Here is a 20,935-nt window from a genome sequence, read left to right on the forward strand (position 1 = left end):
GACTAATTACCTCCATTCCATATGTATTCCCTAGCACAACAAGCCACTGATTGAGTTGTTCAAGGAGAAGAAGTTCCTTCTTAAGAGCATCCCTTATGCAAGGACTTCGATATCCTCGATGATGGTTCCCAACCAGAACTCGGTAGTGTTTTGTGATAAGGATTCTTTGTGCTCAGGATTGTCTTGTACAGTGTGTTCACATGTATCTTATGACCCAGCTAATGTTTTGGAGCATGCTACCGTAGTTCATTTCCCGAGAATCTCGCAATGTCATCTCTTCGGTTTGTGTTGCAAAGTTTCGTTTCCAGAATGCTGTCTGAACTATCATGTTACCAACCAGATCTGAATCTCAAGCACATATGATGGTTGGAACTTTTCCAAGATCTATGATGTAGGTTCTGGCAAGGTTGATGTTTTGGCCGACACACATAGCCGGAAGATCTATTATTGTAGTATGTTGAATGAGCAATTGTCCATCTTCTCTATGAGGATTTCATACTACTTTTTCTAGAAGTTGTTCCTTATGTATGTTTGTGCTCCCAAAGTCCGACCTATACCTGATGGCCATGTTAATGCTCTTAAATATGATCGTGGTAGCTAGAACAACAAGGAGAACATTAGAAGCGGATTGCTAAATGTCTCTCGGTCGATCATCCGGATTTTGTTTCCTTGGCATAGCTAAGGTGAAATCTGAGAAAGTGTTGTCTTCCTTTGCATCTGCATCATCCATCACTATTCATCATGGTAGTATGATGTGTTGCCAGGATCCTCGACACGAATGTTCGTAACACCCTTATGAATATGGAAATGCTCAAGTTCTTGAGAGCACGCTCAGACACTAGGTTATATCCTCGATATCAATTGAAATGTGCCTTATGTTTGCCGCGTTGTCTTATAAGTCTAGTTTCCTTTCCAAACTGAGTATGGCATTCCTTCGAATTCCTTCAAATGATCAATTGTGATTTGCCTCAGGATGGTATGAAGAGTTTCAATGATCCATGTATCGAAAGTAATTCTTTTTGCCACTTAAGGGAATAATTCTACGAGTCACCTTCCCTGAGGTACCCCGTTATCGAATCATGGCAATTATTTCCTTGCTACTTTGGAACCTATGCACCATCTTACTCAAGCGTGAAATTGTTGCCTACCAAATTGAACCCTTTTCATCTGCTTCTTTTCATTGCTCCTGATGTGTGCTTCGTGTCTCAACTCAAGAGTTGTTCTTGCGTCTCACTCCATGAGTTGATCTTGAGTTACTCGATCTTCAAGAAGATCGATTCTTGTAGAGTTTCTCTTTGTCATCATCGTGTTGGATGAAGATCTCAAAAGCAAAGACATCAACACCAATATGATGCAAGGAATCAACATTCTTATGAAGTGCAGTTTGGATCGTGAAGATTGGGTTAGCCTTGTGTCCCCTCTGTCTTCTTACCCTACGTCTTGAATCTCGGGACAAGATTCTTGTTTAGTGGGGGTGAGTTGACAACCCTAGAATTTGTTTGTAATTAGTAGCATTAGCATCCTTGCATCATGTTTAAATTCAAGAAAAATGAATTGAGGAATATTCAAAGCCTCAGAAATTATTTTAATAAAGGGCAAGAACCCTAAAATTTTATTCAATGAAGCCAAAATGCCCTTCATAAATGTTTGGTAATTTTGGCAAGGCTTTGTGTCCAAACCAAAAATAGTGAACACTTTTGTGGAATGTTTTGGGCATTGATTTAAATAATTATTGTATTTGCATTTGGAAGTATATTCATAATATATAGAATATATTCCCAAAAGCCCTGAAATATTTTATGTGCATTTGGAAATGTCCAATGTGGAACATAAAATTACTTAGAGGAAGTGTTGGCACTGGTTTAAAATCATTTTGATCTTAAAACAGTGCCAATGTTTAATCAAAACAGAAACATAAACAGAAAAGAAAAGAAGGAAACTTACCTGGCCCACTCCTGTAGCATCTGGCCGACGAAAGCGGCCCAGCCCAGGGGCTGAGTCGTCTTATTCTCACCGCTAGTAGGAATTGTTGTGTGTCGACGGGCGCAGCAACCCCTGGGCACCTCCTGCTTGCCACCGAGGCACCTCGAGCCTACCCGACGCGTCTGGAGACGCCCCGCAGCCCTCTCTGCCTCTCCCTCTCTCCCTGGACCGCCTCCTCCTCCTCTCATCCCTCTCCCGAGCACACCCGAATGTGTCATCGCCACCGTCGTCGTTCACCGTGGCCACCGAGTCCCCTCCGCCGAGCCGCCGCATCCAGAAGCTCCATCATCAAGCACCTCGTCTACAAGCCGAAGGAAATGAGCCGGGACACAGCGCAACATCGCCAACGCGGCCTTCTTCAAGCTACAGCTGCGAGATCGCCGACACCTGTTCCTCACCTCCGGTGCTTCCCCGAGCCATCTGACACCACCAAACGACGCACTCTGAGCCCCGCCACCTTTCCCCCATGTTCTCCCTCATTCATTTTTCCCTAGTCATGCTTGCCACCGCACCCGAGAGCTCGCCATCGGCGAGTTCGTCGTCGCCGCAGCTAGCAACCACGACTGACCAAACCAAGCACCTAGTTGTGCTCAGCGTGCTCCCAGGAGGCCATAGCACTGTTCTCCTCACTGTCTCATACATCATAGCATCGCACCGGTCGAGTCCATACTCTGGCGCCGCTCCACTTGACGCTACCGCCTTAGGCCATCTCCGGCAGCCCCGTGGCCACCACCCGATGCGCCTCATCGCGCTGCAGCCGTAGAGCCCAACCCCGCCTCCTCTCATTGCTGGAGTCGTCAGAACGAGTGATGCCGCCGCGTATGTGTGTCACTGGCGGTTAATCGCCGACGTGGCCGGCTTAATTAGTGCCTAACCACACTGCTAATTATCCACCACAGTCACTGACAGCGGGTCCCGCGACGGGTCAAAACCTAGTCAACGCGGTATTAACTCTCTGTTAATCGTAAACCTATGATAGGTGGGCCCCGGAAGTCAGGTTTGACTTGGGTCAACCCATTTGACCTTCTGATGTCGTTGTTGACCTTGCTGACACAGTTAATCATTTTTAGGATTAAAAATAATCCAGGAAATTTCAGAAAATATGAAAAACTTCTAAAATTCATAGAAATTCAACCATAACTCCAAATAAAATAATTTATATATGAAACATTATCAGCAAAATCCAAAGAATCTGTTTACAGCATTTTCATGCATGTTTGAACAACTTATACCTACTAATCAGGTCAAATCAATTAAAGGGCATTTTAAATGCTTCTTTTGGAGTTTGAAATTGAACCTTTGATTCAAATGAACTTCAACTAACATGGTAGCATTTTGCATTAGTTCAAACACTAGCAAATTGCCATGTCATGATCATGCATCATATTGTTGCATTGCATCGATTGTGTTCCCTCTTGTTTGCCGGTTTTTGTCCCCTCTCAGTAGACGTTGTTTCGACGATGAGATCGATGTCACTAATGAAGACTAAATGCTATCTTCAGAAGTGCCAGGCAAGCAACCCCCATTGAACATTCTGATACAATCTCACTCTCTTGCTCTTGCTCTCTTTTACTGCATTAGGACAACAACGTTTCAATTGTTACATGCTGCGGTAGTTGAACCCCTTTCCTCTGCATGACCTGTCTTTGCCATAGTAAATAGTTGAAACCCACTAGCATGAGTAGAAGTTGTTTGAGCCATGATGTGCCTACTCATTCATGCTTGCTTATTATGCCTGCTATTCTTAGAGTTGTGTCAAGTCTGATTCACCTGGGATGGATTATAATGGTGTGAACATGTCCTATTGTTAAGAGCTAAGTGTGTGAACACAATTTGGTAAAGGTAGCGTTGAGAGGCCATATAGGAGTACATGGTGTGTTGTCCCATTGAAACGGTCCTCAGGAACTGAGTTATGTGTCTCATTGCAGCCGTCCTTAGGAACTGAGTTCTGTGTTTGTGATCCATGAACATCTACTATCACGCATTGCAATGCTTAACTGCCCCTCTCGACTTATTAATCGCTTCGATCTTTGTCCAGGAGTTGCAACTAGTTTCTGGTGTTTGTAGGTTGTGTTAGTAGTCTACCAAGTGGCACCCGGTATAGGTGGGCTTGGGACAGACTAGGCACCATGGTCGGGTGTACAAAGCGTCGCCCGTTTGGTGGGCTTGGGAACCCTGTACACATCATTTGGGGCCGTGAGTGACACCCCGGCTAGATGTCCTTGCGGATGGAACCCGAATAGGCGATAAACCTGTACTAGAATCTTGCATGGTTAGTCAGGTCGTGGCCGACACCCTCGCCAGGCTTCCGCTTGAAGGGTTCCGAGATACATGACGTGTACATGGGGGTAAGTGGTGAGAGCGTGCGTGAAGAAGTACACCCCTACAGGGTTAACATGATCTATTCGAATAGCTGTGTCAGCAGTAATGGACTATTGGGTTGCTTATACAGTTCATAGACAAGTGAAAGTGGATACTCTAAAATGTGCAAGATAAGCGTGAGTGATATGGATGGCCTTCTCGTAGGGAGATGGGAACGGATCCATAGTGGTCTATTGATATGGTGAATATGTGGACTCGTGTGCACCACCTCAAAAGAGTTACCAGCAGTCGTAGTTCAGGATAGCCACTGAGTCGAAGCTAGCTTGCTGTAGTTAAACTCCACCACCCCTTTATGATACTGATGCATGAGTAGTTGGTTCTGATCTAAGTCTTGCTGGGTACATTTGTACTCACGTTTGCTTAATTTATGTTTTTGCAGAGAGACTTCACTCTCACTAGTAGTTCCATGTGGACTTCGACGTTTAGCTTGTTTCCTTAGCTATGATCTTGTACCCTTTGGAGGGTCTTGTATATAGATTGGCTTACTAGCCTTCTCTCTTTTTCAGATGTCTGTACTCAGACATGTTTATGCTTCCGCATGTGCTTGTTGCTTGTATGACTTGAATTCTGGGTCATCAGACCCATGTTTGTAATATCTGGCTCTTTGGAGCCTAATGAATAAATACTTTGAATCATAGAGTTTTGTTGTGATGCCATGTTGTATTTGCAAATATCGAGCATATTGTGTGTATGTTATTGAAATGCTTGGTATGTGTGGGATCCGACAACCTGGTTGTTTATTCTTGGTAGCCTCCCTTATGGGAAAATATCTCGTAGTGCTTCCATTGAGCAATGGTAGCTTCCTACTGCTCCGGAACACTTAGGTTGGCCGGCATGTGTCCTTCTTCATTCCTGTGTCTGTCCCTTCGGGGAAATGTCACACATTGTTCCTTTAAATCCTTGTAGCTTGCTACGACTTGGGTTCATACGTTGATAACCGACACGTTTGTTGCTAGGTCATGTATGCCTGTCCCTGTAAGTTAGTGCCACCTTGGGTCTACGACTAGACATGTTGGCCCGGGTTCTCTGTCATATGGATGCTACCGACACTATCATATACGTGAGCCAAAAGGCACAAACGGTCCCGGACCAGGTAACGTGGCACCCGTGGGGATACCGTGCGTGAGGCCGCAAAGCGATATGATGTGTTACATGCAAGATCGGCGTGACCTAGGATTGGGGTCCTGACAGTTATGATCCGGCAACCCCGGTGTGACAATAAACGGGCCCCTCCGGTGATGACCATAGTTTGAGGAGTTCATGTATTCACTATGTGTTAATGCTTTGTTCCGGTTCTCTATTAAAAGGAGGCCTTAATATCCCTTACACTACAAAAAAATACATTTCCGTGATGATACGTGTTTGTCACAGTAGGTCACATTTTTTGTCATGCATGTACATCCATGACGATTTTATGACAGAATCAAGATAGTCATACCTGTGCTGTCCTAGAAGTGTTCCATGACATTACCAAAATTATCATCACGGAAGTGTCCACTTCCATGACGATAAATCGCGCATCATAGAAGTGCTTTCGTCAAGGGTGACCGACACGTGGCATCCACCGTAACGGAACGACGTTAAGCTATCGGGTCAGATTTTGGATCCGATAATCCGTTAACAGCCCTGACCAATGGGAAATTTCCACGTGTAAAATTCTGATTGGCCGAAGGGAACACCTGTCAACTCGTCAGTGGGCCAGATGTCGCCCGTCCATTGGAGGAGACATGCCTATGATACGTCAACACGTGGCTGGGCCCAACAGAGGCTCATATAGGTTAAAAAGGCCAGCCCAGTCAAAGGCCCGTAGAACTTAATCAGGTACTAGTGGGCCAGCCCAATAACGGCTTTCTTAATAAAGGCCCATTTATAGCCCAAAGCCAGATCTGGCCCGTTAATTGTTCGCCCAATATTTGGGCCCATTTATGGACCGAAGCCAGATCTGGCCCATTAATTGTTCGCCGAATATTTGGGCCCAACTACAGCCCAGTGACTTTCGGCCTGTTAGAGGCCTGATATAGACCATGGGCCCATTTCAGCCCGGTGTTACTTTCGGCCTGGGAATGGCACGTGCTGCCCATGGGCCATATATGGTCTGACGGGACATCGGGCCCACTAACGGCCCGTGCTAAAGGTGGCAACAGTTAAGCCCAACGTGACTTTGGGCTTGTTAAAGGCTTGTCGTGTAATTCAGCCCGTTGATGCCTGTGCTAAGCTTTTGGCCTCTTAAAGGCCCATGATATCAATGGGCCAACTAAGGCCCGAGATATGTTTCAGCCTGGTAACGGCCCGTGAGCTAACTGGGCCCAAAACGGCCCGGTCTACATTTCGGCCTGCTGAAGGCCCGTCGACGACTAGTGAAAATTGAGGCCCAACATGCATTTCGGCCTGCTAAAGGCCCGTGGTTTCATCTCGGCCATAACAGTCCAGTACAATATTCAGCCTGTTAATGGCCCAACGCTACCTGGGCCAAACTAACCGCTGGGTCGACAAAAGGCCCAACTAAAATATAGGCCGGTGTAAGTTTGGGCATGGCGCAATGTGTGAAGGCCCCAATCATTCGGGCCCAAGAAAGACGCAGGCCGGCCCAATTGTGGCCTGCTAAAAACCTGGCCCGTTAGAGTCAAATGTTTCGGTCCGGTCGACTACATCTGATTTTTTTTCAGATAGCGAATGATGGCAGTAACTAGTAGGAATTAAGAACAAACCTACTCTATACAATAAAGAAATTACGGCATAGTAACTAAGAATAAACCCACACTATACAATAAAGGATTTAATGTATATTACATCCATTGGGCATCGAAGTTCGCCACCATTGATCATAAAGCGCAACAAAGAAGCAGATTACAAAAACTGGGCACCATTGCAGCGTAACAAAATAATACTAAACCGAGACCACTTCCAAGACAGTTCAAGAAAGGTTAGCCTTGCGGGGGAACTCTTGCGCAAGCTGCTGAGCAAGGCTATGAGACCGGCCTAGCATGTTGGTCATAGCTTCCAGGTGTAGCTGTTTAGCGATGAGGTTCTCATTGGTGTTCTCCGCAATCTTTCTTAGAGATAGGACTTCAAGTCGAAGTTGAGTTACGGAATGCCTTTCTGCTAGAACTTGGGACTGAAGAAGTCGAACTGATTCAGACAACAAATTCTGTGAGCTTGTCTGACTATTAGTCTCAAGTAACTTGAACACTACATCAAGACAAGACTTTGGGGTTGTCTCGCTATCTTCAAGATGTTTTGCCTTCTTTGCTGCAATATATGGGTTTGTCTCACAGCCTTCAGCAGACTTGTGCATGCCATCAGGCATATCACCCTAAAACAAAGCAAAGAGATGACAGGTTTTGCACGTCTATAAACAAAGATGATAACTGTTTTGTCAATTCTATCAATTTCAAATTAGAAAATAAAGAGTAAGTTCAAAATATCAATAGCATAATTTGGCATTGTTCATAATGCGGGGAGCTTCACCACACTATTGGATTACCATGTCAACATAACAAGCATAGATGAAGGGCAAAGAAAATCATTGTATCTATTTTGGATAATCTGCATGGCATGTTGTTCATATCATCAGCCACATCAGTAAGATAAAACAGGAGATGACAAGGTGCAAACGTGGGCTGCTTCACCACACACTAGATTATATATCCACAAAAACAAGCATATATATAGGGAGTATTAAGTAATGTGCATGGTATGGATAAAGAATTTGGTTTTACAAGTAAAACTTAGAACTTACGGTTCTTACGAACATGCATTTGGTTAGAAACAACAAACTAAACAGCAGTAAACAATAGGGAGTATGAGCAAATTAAACAACAGTTGAGGATAAAGGCTTTAGAAGGATTGACTTACATTAACAGTTAACACCGACTTTATAATGCCCTTCTCCATGTCAAGGGAAGGATAACTCAAGAATTTCAGCACAGAATCTTCTTCATAAGCATTGCTTGTACTCTACATTTTGTAGAGAGTAATTATAGATATGATAATACTGGAAGGGATAGAGGATAATGAAGATAAAGTGCAGATTGATGCTACATAATCAACTACCAATCCCTGGAAGTACAAGCGTTACAGGACAAAATGTACTGACAAGAGGAATGGGCTACACTTCTGCACTGGCATTGTCTGTGTATTCTACTTGTTGGTAAGATTAAATATATATCTGATCTTTTTTAGTAAATGGTGGGCGAGCGAGATAAGATGCAGAATGCTACAAATTGAACCAATCCCTCTTCCCATAATACAAGAGTGTTTTGAACACTGGTGTACTGTAAAAAACGTTCTTATATTATGGGACGGAGGGAGTAGCTGTTAATGTAAGTACAATGATAGACCATGTTCAGTCCTTACAAGAGGACTGCAGAGCTAAACCTCTTCAAAAGCATTGGGTTGATTCTAAATTTATGCAAGAGTCCATACAGATCTTATAATGTCTACCAAATGGATGATTACGAGGCTAACATGTGCAGTGATGCTACATAATCAAACAACTATGGAAGTGAGTATGGTCATACAGGGCAAGAGGTACTCACAAGAGCAATGTAGTGTGCAGTATAGTTGCGAGATTCTGTGGTCCCTTGAGAACGAATGTTCTTCTGCTAACAGTTTTCGTACAAGTGAGACATTATGGCAAATTCAGAAATGTAGTTCAAATTGTGATGTGATATCATAGACAGTACCTTATGCTGCAGCCGAGACCAATGTGTAACAAGATTATTCCAGTCACCGTCGGATAAATGTAGCACTGGAGACTTTACAGAAATTTCGTTCAGAGGCTTGCCATCGAAGTGCGCTTGCCTCAGGTAGGAACGATAGTTCATCAACGAGTGCTTGAAAAGCGCAACCAACCCTTTCTCGTCATCACAATCCGGTTTGCTCCTCGCCTATTTAAAAGAATGAAATCTTGTGTCTTCTATCAGCAGAAACATATGCAGTAATGACCATGAATAACATTAGTACATTACTTACGCGTAAGTTGCGGAGGAAGACTGGAAATTGTTCTGTGTCTGCGGTATAATCTTTCCATGAAGGAAAGATGCGCACAGAGTTCCTGACAATAACATAAGCTTCGTCTTCTAAACTGGGAAGAAATGGAACATGGGTCCTATTTGCTGCAATTGGGGCTCTCTCTGGTTCGAAAAGGGATTTGGCAACTTGATTTGGTGTACTCTTTGCTGGAATGGGGTTTTTGCGTCATACAGCTGGTGCTATGTCAACTGGCATAATCATACTGTTTGCTGCAGTTGGGGTCTGCATAGTTGGGGCATCAGAAATGACCAGTGTAGTACAGCTAGAGTCTGCTATAGTTGGGGTATTTTGTGGGTCAGGTGATATTGCAACTACAACTAATGGGCTATTTGATTTATCAGGTGCCACTACCTTTTCCAAATACTTTGCTTGTGCTCCTCCACGATCAGCAATCGCCCTCTTCCTTTTGAACGTCTGATACACAAGAACAACATTTGAATGGATAAATATGGTATGATGACAGATGGAATATGTACTGAAAATCGATAGGCAGGGCGTATTCACATACACGATGTGTAAACTAAGCTAATGGCAGTTCAACAAAGTAGAAGCAATGCAAAGCATCCGTTGCAAGATATGTGCGAGCAATGTAACCTTGGAAAGTTAGAGCAAGTACCTTGATGGGTGAATAAGATAGGGCATCTTCTCTGACTCCTCCACTAGGGAGCTACATTGACTTAGGTCTCCCTCTAGCTCAGAATCACTGTTAGGATCATATTCTGAGCATGAATCTGTAGGTGGAGAGCGTTTGCATTGCATTGCATCCAGACTTGATTTTAGTCCCTTAATGCCAATTTTGACAGCCATGGCATTGTTCTGCTTTATTCTTTTCATGCGCGCAAGCTCATAATCATTATGATGCTGTTCAGAATCTGAGATTCATGAAAACATAAAAAGTAGTTAGATTATCTATGGAATGCATTGCGGATTCAACTCGGAGAGTGTCTCCCTATAAACCCCTGCATATGCAAAGTTCACATCCCCAACCGTGCTAACCAGACCACACACAGAAATACAAACCCCTTATGTCTCTATAACAGGCAGGCACACATTTCAAAACTGAAGTAGGAACATTATAATCATATGAAATTCATATTTGAACAAATAAACTAAGCAATTATGAGTGGCGTAATGTTTAGCTTCAAGGGTGGAGTGTTGGTAGTGTGACACAAAGCAAGTAGGAAGATTGTATTCGATGTAAAAGATCGAAACCTATGTAAAAGCTGGAAATGACACTTTCTTTCTATACAATGCAGTGTTCGTTACCCACACATGATGGAAGAGATCACATAGAGAAATACTATTCACTCATGTCTACGGTTCCCGTATTTAGAAATAGGGTGGTCCACCCTAAAAGAATATTGACAACAAATATGACAAGGCAAGCATAGATGTAGTGAATCAATCATTTACTTGTAAGCTTACTAGGACAAGTATGCAGAATTGTAATTACAGTAAGAGACCATCCAAAATCTGAATGAAGAAGTTTGTCTAGCACTTATTGTTTGCATCTAATCCACATGAATAATTGGATATTATATCAAATGAGTAAGAAATACAAGTAAAATTGTCAACAAACCTGGCTTGCAGTAGTAATCTGGGTCAATGTCACTACGACCAACAATCCAAAATGACTAGTTTCTATTCCGAGGGCCGGAATTTTGAAAACCCTGTGAACTTTAGAGGTACTAAAGATTACCAAAATACATCTGGACCATTAAGTGTAGGTAGTACTGAGCACACAACAAACCCTAATGACAGTCCTGCCTAATGAGTAATGAATCACTTAGCAAATGGGTGATGGGGAGTGGCTGTTGAGTGTTGAGGACGTATCTCAGGATAAATCGGGTTGGCTTGGTGGGTGCTGCATGCCTGAGCCCTGAACGGACTAGGAAGGTAGGCACGACGGCGCGCCCGGGCAGCGGTGACGCTGTTGGGCGAGCGGCTCCTAGCCTCCTGTTAGTTCGGCGTCTCCTCCTAGAGTCATGCCGTCCGGGGACGGCAAGTCACCGGCGAGGCAGGCGGCTGGGGGCGAGTAGAGATCGGAAGCACGCAGCAGAACAGAGGGGAATCGGGGCCTGGGACGACCCAAAATCCCAGGGTGGGCAGGCCCACCGTGGGCACCCTGTAGAGATACACACCCGAGCGGCGAACATGCATTTTCGAAACTAATTTAGGAACATTTAGCTGACCAATTAAACAACTCTGTTTTAATAATATCAGATTCGTATTTGAACAACTAAGCTTGTTTAGCTTGATGGGTGGAGCAGTGTTATTATGACACGAAGCACGTATTATGATCGTATAGTGATCATAAAAGGGGGGAAACTCTAAGCATATTTTTTAGCAAAAGAGGGTTTCCCCTCCGATTTCTATTAAAGAAACCACCACGGAACCAACATGATCAATTAAACCCTAAGCATGATTAATTAAACAGTATTATGGTTGTGCCATGGCAGATTTGAAGCTGCGAACCGGAGAAATGATATGTAGCATCCATTGTTTGCTTAGAACTAAGAACTAAATTCTAAGAGCTGAAAAGAAAGTAGAGTAACCAAGTTAAGATCTATTTTCTTGTTGAGATCGAAAAGTTGAGGAGATATGAAGTACCACCTCTCTTGTGGCACCATGTAGGCATCGAGGGTGCGATGGCTATCGGTGGCGTTGAAGCAGCTCTGCGACGGTAGACGGGTGCATCGGGGGATAAGTCCCGTTGCGGTGGAAGAGATGGTCGTGTGAGCGGCCCCGTCAAAGAGGACGACAGCGCCGATGAAGCGAGAGGACGCGATGCAAGGCTATTGGTCCGTCGCCGTGGATGAGAAACGTCCATCTCTAGCAGTGGACGACGCGGTCTTGGTAGGCGCTCTGGCATGTTGGAGGACGGTGGCGATGGATGTGGTGGAGGACGGCGGCGATGGATGGGGTGGCGGACGGAGGGTGGTGTGGGGATGGGGTGTTCTAGCGCGGACGGTGTAAGAATGGGAAAATGGAGGGAGAGGTACGGGGAACCATGTTTTTGGGACGGGCCTGTCTGAAATATGGGAAAGTTACGAACTTAGCCCCCGTTTAAAATTTTGACGTCTCGTCGGTTGGGGATAGGACAGTAATCTCGCATCTCACCAATATTTGCCCAGAGCGATTTCCGGCGAGGAGAGGGTGGTCGGCGCCCATGCTTGGCGCCCATGGTGTATGAACGGGGCTGACAGGTAGGGCGGTTGTGTCACGTCTGAGTGAAGTTACAAACCTGCCCCTATTGAAAATATTTGCCTACATCGATTTCAGCTGAGTCGAGTTAGTTTTGCCGCCCACCGTGTATGAATGGGGAATGGAGGGAGAAACAGAGGTCTTTCGGACGAGCTTCAATCAAATGAGTTTCGCCGCCCATGTTTGACGCCCACCGTGTTGGAATGGACTCAGAGGCGGTCGTGTCACGTCTAATTGAAGTTACTAACCTACCCCTATTTAGAGCAGTGGAAATCGGGCCGATGGATTGTCCGTGTAATGGGTAGACAGTAATTTCCATCTCCCAAACACTTGGTTTCGGGCAGCCAACGTGGGAGTGGAGATTTTGCTGCTTCTTTCGAATTTTGGGACAATAAGCATCCACGTATACCCTGGCAACTAAATTCGAATCCATTTTGTATTCCTATATGAATCTTTATAAATCATTCTATGTGTTTTTATATATCTTCAAAAGGACGACAAAGATGTATTCCACTGTCATATATGAATATGGTTTACAAATGCCGATACTCAAATTCAGAAACTAGAATCCAGTTTAAGGTGAATTGGAATATTTGGAACACTTCATGTCCAACTCAAATGTCACACGCAGCATAATATGTACTCCCATTTAGATATGTACACAAGCGATGTATCAAGATTCAAATACCGAGTCAATCAACCAAGAATGTGCAGAACTAACAGACATATAAACACTTATAGAGTATATGGATCAATAATATCAACTAACATACATAAGCCAGTCCGCTGTACTTTTTTTTGGCTACAACAGCATCCTTTTTTTAACCAGCATCTTGGCCCTTACCGATGCGTGCCACTTATGGTCCATCTATACTACTACTATTGTTGAATGCACATTCAGCCCGATTGGCATATTTGTAGGTCTGGCACATCAATCCAAATGAAATGTCTCCGAGTCTTATCAATTAATACAGACTTGTGCTCAAATAAAATTACAAACCAAAAAACAAAAAAAAACAATCATTACATGATCTCTAAAACAAATGGTTTGATTGATTACATGAACAGACAACACAAAGGTTATTCAACTATGGAAAGAACATTTCACCTATGATTTACCAAGTAGGAATTTAATTTCCTTTTTTCCTTCAGGACCTTAACAATCTGGTCAGTCTCAGCTTGCTTCGTTTTGAAATCCACCAAATATTTAATGGTTGTCTTGAGTACTGCTTGTGATTATGTTGTTTGCTTCCTCAACATGTCAACTTCATCTCTAAGTGCAGAAGCAGAATCTCTTTCTACCACTAGTTTAGCCTCTAGAGCATCAGCAGTTGGCAATTCATAATGCATGATTGGGCCGGTGCCACTGCTGTGGGATGATGCAACGTCCATGGGGACCTCGCTCTTTGATCTTGGGCTAACTTGTTTTGCCATTAAATTCCGATTGGATTCAAAAAAGTTGAAGTTATTAAAACATCTCAACTGGGAGTTATAACGGCAAACCAGTTAAACAAACAAGGAATTAAAGAGTTTCAATTGGATGCTGAAAAGTAGTTATTAACATCATTGTAACCCGATGTTGCAGCAGCAAAGCAGTTAAACAAACAAGTAGATATTTAAGTTAAGGCTAACATGTAATTCTTAACAGTAAGTGTCAAACACATAGATAGGCGCAGTCTACAATATGATTAACAGGCTGTGCCATTATGTAATTAGTAGCAAACTAAATTAAGCCAAGCAACGTGATTGAATAATTTTGCAATAAGTGGCTAACTAAAATTCCGAGAAGCAGGTAACTGAACTTACGCTAGTTCTTTGTACAGGCACACTGCAACTTCTTTTTCTCTTACAAGGTTGTACGAAGGAGTCCATGGCATCAATTGCTTGGATACGCAGTCCCAATACTTCTTTCTTCCCACACTGCATGGGTAAGTCGAATGGTTAATCTGGTAAGATGGTGCATCCTTGATATGTTATATGAGGACATGTAGTCAGACTAGTTGTAGCCAAACACATCACACTGGCTTTTACTGTATATTTCATGCGATTACTTTTGGCATATCGAGATCTAAGCAATCTACAATAGGATGAAAAGACCGGCATCCTTCACATTATTGGCGAACTCAGTTCATAGAAACAAGCAATTCAACAATTCTGTGGGTAAATCAAAAGTGCCACTGGAATATTTTTCACTATCCAATCATACACGCAAAAAGGGGGGACGCCACCATAGGGGCTGGTATGGGTGGCCGCCTCAGGTGGCTAGAAAGTGTGCACCTAGTTTGAGTCGTCCAGGTTGGCCCACGCTAGCTTTGTTCGTCCCAACGCACGAGCAGGCAATGTAAAAATGAAGAAAAATGTTTCAATTTGGATGGGCCAATAACATAAGTGCAAGGCAGGCCCTATAGCAGGCTCGCGGACCAAACGAGTGCCTCCCATATCGATCGACACCAGGAAAAATCCAAATTCATTCGCTCCACCCTCTAGTCTGGTTCACTCCTAACCTAGCCGCCACTGGACAGACCGACACAGCACTTCCTCGCGCCCTCGTTGGAGGGCGGTCGCCGGGCTTCAAGCGAACGGAAGGACAAGAAGACGAAGATCCAACCCTGGGTGTAGCCTGCGTGGGAGGCAGTGGCGGTAGCACGTGTATGGCATCGAGCTTGCGCAAACGGACAGCCGTAGCTTGCAAGATTAGCATGCGCAACGAGTAGGTACATCACATCCCTGATTATATCTAATTCAACTCTTCAATTTTTGGCCAATAGTTAAACCTGACGGTATTGTAAAACTGCTTGTGAGCGAGTCCTGGATTAGGGGGTATCCGGACAGCCGGATTATATCCTTTGGCCGGACTATTGGACTGTGAAGATACAAGATTGAAGACTTCGTCCCGTGTCCGGATGGGACTCTCCTTGGCGTGGAAGGCAAGCTTGGCAATACGGATATGTAGATCTCCTTCCTTGTAAACGACTCTGTCTAACCCTAGCCCCCTCCGGTGTCTATATAAACCGGAGGGTTTTAGTCCGTAGGACAACAACAATCATACCATAGGCTAGCTTCTAGGGTTTAGCCTCTTCGATCTAGTGGTAGATCAACTCTTGTACTACTCATATCATCAAGAACAATCAAGCAGGACGTAAGGTTTTACCTCCATCAAGAGGGCCTGAACTTCGGTAAACATCGTGTCCCCTGCCTCCTGTTACCATCCGCCTTAGACGCACAGTTCGGGACCCCCTACCCGAGATCCACCGGTTTTGACACTGACATTGGTGCTTTCATTGAGAGTTCCTTTGTGTCATCATCGTTAGGCTTGATGGCTCCTTCGATCATCAATAGCGATGCACTCCAGGGTGAGACTTTTCTCCTCGGACAGATCTTTGTATTCGGCGGCTTTGCACTGCGGGCCAACTCGCTTGGCCATCTGGAGCAGATCAAGAGTTACGCCCCTGGCCAGCAGGTCAGGTTTGGAAGCTTAAACTACACGGCCGACATCCGCGGAGACTTGATCTTGGACGGATTCGAGCCCCTGCCGAGTGCGTCGCATGGTTATGATGAGCATGATTTAGCTCTACCATCGGACAGTGTTCAGGAGACCGCACCGGCAACCGCTCCGACCATTAATTCGGAGCCAATTGCGCCATCCATGGACGGGTGGATAGACCCCTCCACGGAGGCCGCATTCTCAGCGGCGATCGAGCCGAGTATCGACCTTACCCTTCACGGGACCGGTGACGCCGAACTGTCGGATTCTTCCCTGGCCACGGACTCCGAACCGCATGCACCCATGCCTATCAAATCCGACTGGGCGCCGATCATGGAGTTCACCTCCGCGGATATCTTTCAGCACTTGCCCTTCGGCGACATACTGAACTCATTAAGGTCTCTCTCCTTGTCAAAAGAGTCCTAGCCGAACTATGTCCGGCAGGATTGGGATGCGGATGACGAAGAAATTCACCGCCCACCCACCACCCACTTAGTAGCCACTGTCGACAATTTGACCGACATGCTCGACTTCTACTCCGAAGACATCGACGGTCTCGTCCGCCACAAGACGGGCACCCTTTAGGACACCCTCATAATACATTTTGGGGTGGCGATGCTCCTTGCCCTGCGGAGCCCCCCCCTTCACCAGCTTCTCGGCGTCCATCTTGGCCCAGTGCACCTTCGCACGGGCAAAAGCCCGGCGTGCACCTTCGATGCAGACGGATCGCTTTATGACTTCCAGCCATGGGCAGGCATCCACAAGCCGCCTCACTAGGCCGAAGTAGCTGTTGGGAAGGGAGTTGCCAGGCCACATCCGAACTATAAGGCCCCTCATGGCCTGTTCGGCCGCCTTGTGCAGCTCAACCAGTTGTTTCAGCTGGTCGCTCACAGGCATCGGGTCTTCGGTCCCAGTATACTGAGACCAGAGCAGCTTCTCCGTCGAGCTTCCCTCCTCGGCCTGATAATACTTTGCGGCATCCGACACGCTGCGGGGCAAATCTGCGAAAGCTCCTGGAGAGCTCCGGACTCAGGTAAGTAACAAGTAATTTACTTTCACATGCTTGCTTTGCATATTGAAGGCCTTACCCGCCGCTATCTTCCTCATCGCCTCAATTTCCTGGAGGGCCTTTTGGGCTTCAGCCTTGGCATGCTTTGTGCTCTCGAGGGCCGCGGCAAGCTCTGACTCCCGCGTCTTCGAGTCAAGCTCCAAAGCCTCATGCTTCTTCACGAGAGCCTGGAGCTCTTGCTGCACCTCGCCCACCCGTGCCTCTTGTTTTTCCCGCTCGGTGCGCTGCTTGACCGCTTTGTTTTCGCCCTCGGACAGCGCTTGCTTCAGGGTCGCCACTTCGGTCGTGGCCCCTGGCACATCCATGATGATCCTATCATTTTGCAACGGCATCTTATATATATATATATATAGGAAAAAATTTATCTACATGCAGTGGTAGCTCCTGTCTCTATGCCCTCCACGTGTCCCTCATCTTAGAGCCAAACCAACAAGGGCGTGCTACCGTGGCCTGTTCGCGGGCAGAAACCCGCTAACCCACTTCGCACGAGCAGCGCATTTAAGAGGTGGAGAAAATATTGTTTTTTAGATAAGATAAGGCCCTGATTTTTAGGTGGGGAGGTACGTGCGGCTGATTAGGAAATAGGGGAACCACTTCCTGATTCTTGGCTGGCTATTTGCAGCAATTCCGAGTAGATAAGCATGCATGAGAAGCTAGCTAACTAACTACTGGCGTACATCTTTTCAGCATCAGCGTGTTTACCTTTTAATTTTAAAAATGACTATTTATCATGAAGTATATATGTGCACTTTATTCAAATAGGAGCATGTGTCCCTTTGTTGGAGTGGGGGTATATACACATTTTTAACTAGAAAAGTACGTACAACGGGTCTATGTTTTTGGAAATAAGAGTATGTGGCATTTCTTTTATTTGGTATATATATACTACAGCAACGGAGTTTGTAGTGTCTTCAAATATAAGAGTATACATACTCCGGAAAGGAAAATCTCCTAATGGAAAGTAGTATACAAGCTCCCAAAAATGGAGTATCTAGAAAATAGAGTATCTTCAAATACATACACAAAACTGAGTATATGCTACTTCGTGTTATTATTTCTTGTTTAGGTAGGGTTGCATAGAGTCTGGAGTGTATGGATTGCAATGAACATATATCCGTATGTGAAGTATGTCATGCATGGCATGGTTTCATTTACATATTTCTATATCAGTATATATCATTGAAAGAGTGTATGGAGTATATTCAATAAGAGAGAATAGAATATGTTGTATTTCAAAATAAATAGTATGGAGTAAGGAGTATGGAATATATTCGATAAGAGAGAATGGAGTATGTTGTAATTCAAAATAAATAGTATGGAGTATATTCAATAAGAGAGAATGGAGTATGTTGTATTTCAAATAAATAGTACGGAGTAAGGAGTATGGAGCATATATTGCATAAGAAGGTGTGATGGGCTGCCAGCATAGATGTAGCATGTACAAAATTCTCAGTGTCCAAAGATGAGAATATGACATGGATTCTTAGAAAATATGAAGTATATAGTATCTTAGAAAGTAAATACATAGAATAGATCATAGAGTACGTATACGCGGCCGGCTGGCCGGCCAGCGAGAAAGATTTACAGGACAGTGTCTGCCAATCCATTTGTAAGAAAAAGAGCGAAATCTGTGCAGCCTTTAATTCAAAACATTTGTATATTTATCTGTACTTTTAACTCATTCTTTGTATGAAGTACAAGATCTTGTAAATACACTATGCATGCAAAACCGTGATGTCAACAATCCATGCATGTCACTACATGTTCTCATCCATGGAGTTGTGCGAGCAACTATATTGCATCCGTCCGTCCATCGTACATTGTCGTCGCAGTGTGCGGTCATACATTAGCGTCCTCGCCGCCGCCGAAGTAGATTTCCATTGGTCGTATGCAGCCGTTCGTCAGCGCCCCATGTCGTTGCAGACGTCATTACCAAGGAAACCAATGGCACCTTCTCCACCTCGGGACGCTGGCGTGCAAGATCCCTCGCCGGCTCGCCGGCGTGCACGACATCATTATGGAGGCTGGCGTGTAATCGACAATCTGCAAAAGGAGAGTACCAAACAAAAAAGGACATAAATTATCAATTAGCGACACACCTCACATGTTTGATCAATCAACACCTTGAAACATCCATGCATTGAACCATCCAGCCGGTGTTTCATGTCAGAAAAATTCTCCTAGATGCACTAGCTGTTTACAGCAAATCCAAAGGAGAAAAGGCAGGATGGTCAGGTCATGCCCATTAGATTGTGGAACGCACCTGATTCATCATGGTGGGGCGACGGCGGTGGTCACGCGTACGGCAGCATCGTGTGAGGTAGATTGGAAAACGAGGGGATTAAATGATCTACTGTCGTTTTTTAATTTATAGAGGCACGAAAGTAGGAAAGTTTGGTATGTTATTGGATTGGATCTGGAAACTGGCAATAGCTTTGCACCCACGACCCGTTTAGAGAAGCACGTATCTAAAAGAATCCAACGGCTTAAAAGGTGGAGGTAACTACCACTAAGTGGTAGAATCTATTTTCCCTATATATATATATAGACAAGGCATTACTTACCTTTGTTCTCCTCGAGCTGCCTCTTGGCAAGATCAAGCTCTTTCTCGGACCGCTTGAGGTTCTGCCTCAGTGCAGCGACCTCCGCAGTGAGTGCGGCAGAGGTCAGCAGCGAAGCCTGCATACGCATATAGACATACTTATATTAGACTCCTGGAGTTATTATTTGATCCTCTATTCCGCTTTTCTTTGTGAACACCAAACAGAGCATCAGGGGATACTGTCTATGCGGTAATATTTTCCTATATTTTAAATACTTACCTCAAAGCCTGTTAGAAGGCTGGCACAGGCTTCAGTCAGTCCACTGTTGGCGGACTGAACCTTCTTGATCACCGCACTCATAATAATGCGGTGCTCTTCGTCGATGGAAGCGCCGCAAAGCGCTCCCAGCAGGTTGTCCGGTGCCTCTGGATGGACAGAGGTCACCGGCACGGGCGGCTTGCCCCTCTTGGAAGGGGGCCGCCTGCCAGAGTCCAGAACCACTTGAGGTTCCGGTGCGGCGTTCTGCTAGGGGCCAAACATGGAGCCCTTGGGAGTCTTGCTCCCTTCGCGCCTGGAGTCCGGAAGGTCGCCTTGAGGCACCTCCGGGACTGTCTCGCCCTGGCTCCGTGCCCCTTGAGACAGTACCTCGACATCGTTCGTAGGGCGAGGAGAGGAGGCGGTTGGAAGTGTATCACTATTCATATCCGACGAGTCCAAGGAACGGTCCGACGAGGATACGTCGATACGGGCTCGGGGCGGACTGCATAATCATATTCGACGTTAGGAGAAGCAGGGCAACAAAAGTATGCTATGAGTTACTCTGGTATCCGAATACTTATGACTTCGCCAGGGGCTTGGCCCTGAGTAACCACTCGTCTTCGTCGTTGGCGGCGGTGGTGGAACAGTCCGGAAGGAGAGTCCTTCCCTTCTTGGACCCTTCGGCCTCCCCGGTTGGGGAGGCCTTCCTTTTCTTGTCTCCCCGGCTGGAGGGGGAGAATCTTCATCTTCCTCCTCCTCGTTTTCACAGGAGGAGCGCGTCTCGGAGTTATCGGACGATGAGTCCGATACCACCTGGCGCCGGGAACTCTTCCGGGTTCTCGTGGCTTTCTTCTTGGTCTTCTCCGGCACCTCATAAGGAGCCGGAGTCCGCATCTCCGCCAGGAGAGCGTCTGCAGGGTCTTCGAGCAGAGGGGCCGGACAGTTAATCTGCTCCGATGTCTCCACCTAGTCCTGTCA

The sequence above is a fragment of the Triticum urartu genome, chromosome 1A, assembly GCF_056163025.1.
Source record: "Triticum urartu cultivar PI428250 chromosome 1A, HENAU_Tu73, whole genome shotgun sequence".
Lineage (NCBI taxonomy): Eukaryota > Viridiplantae > Streptophyta > Magnoliopsida > Poales > Poaceae > Triticum > Triticum urartu.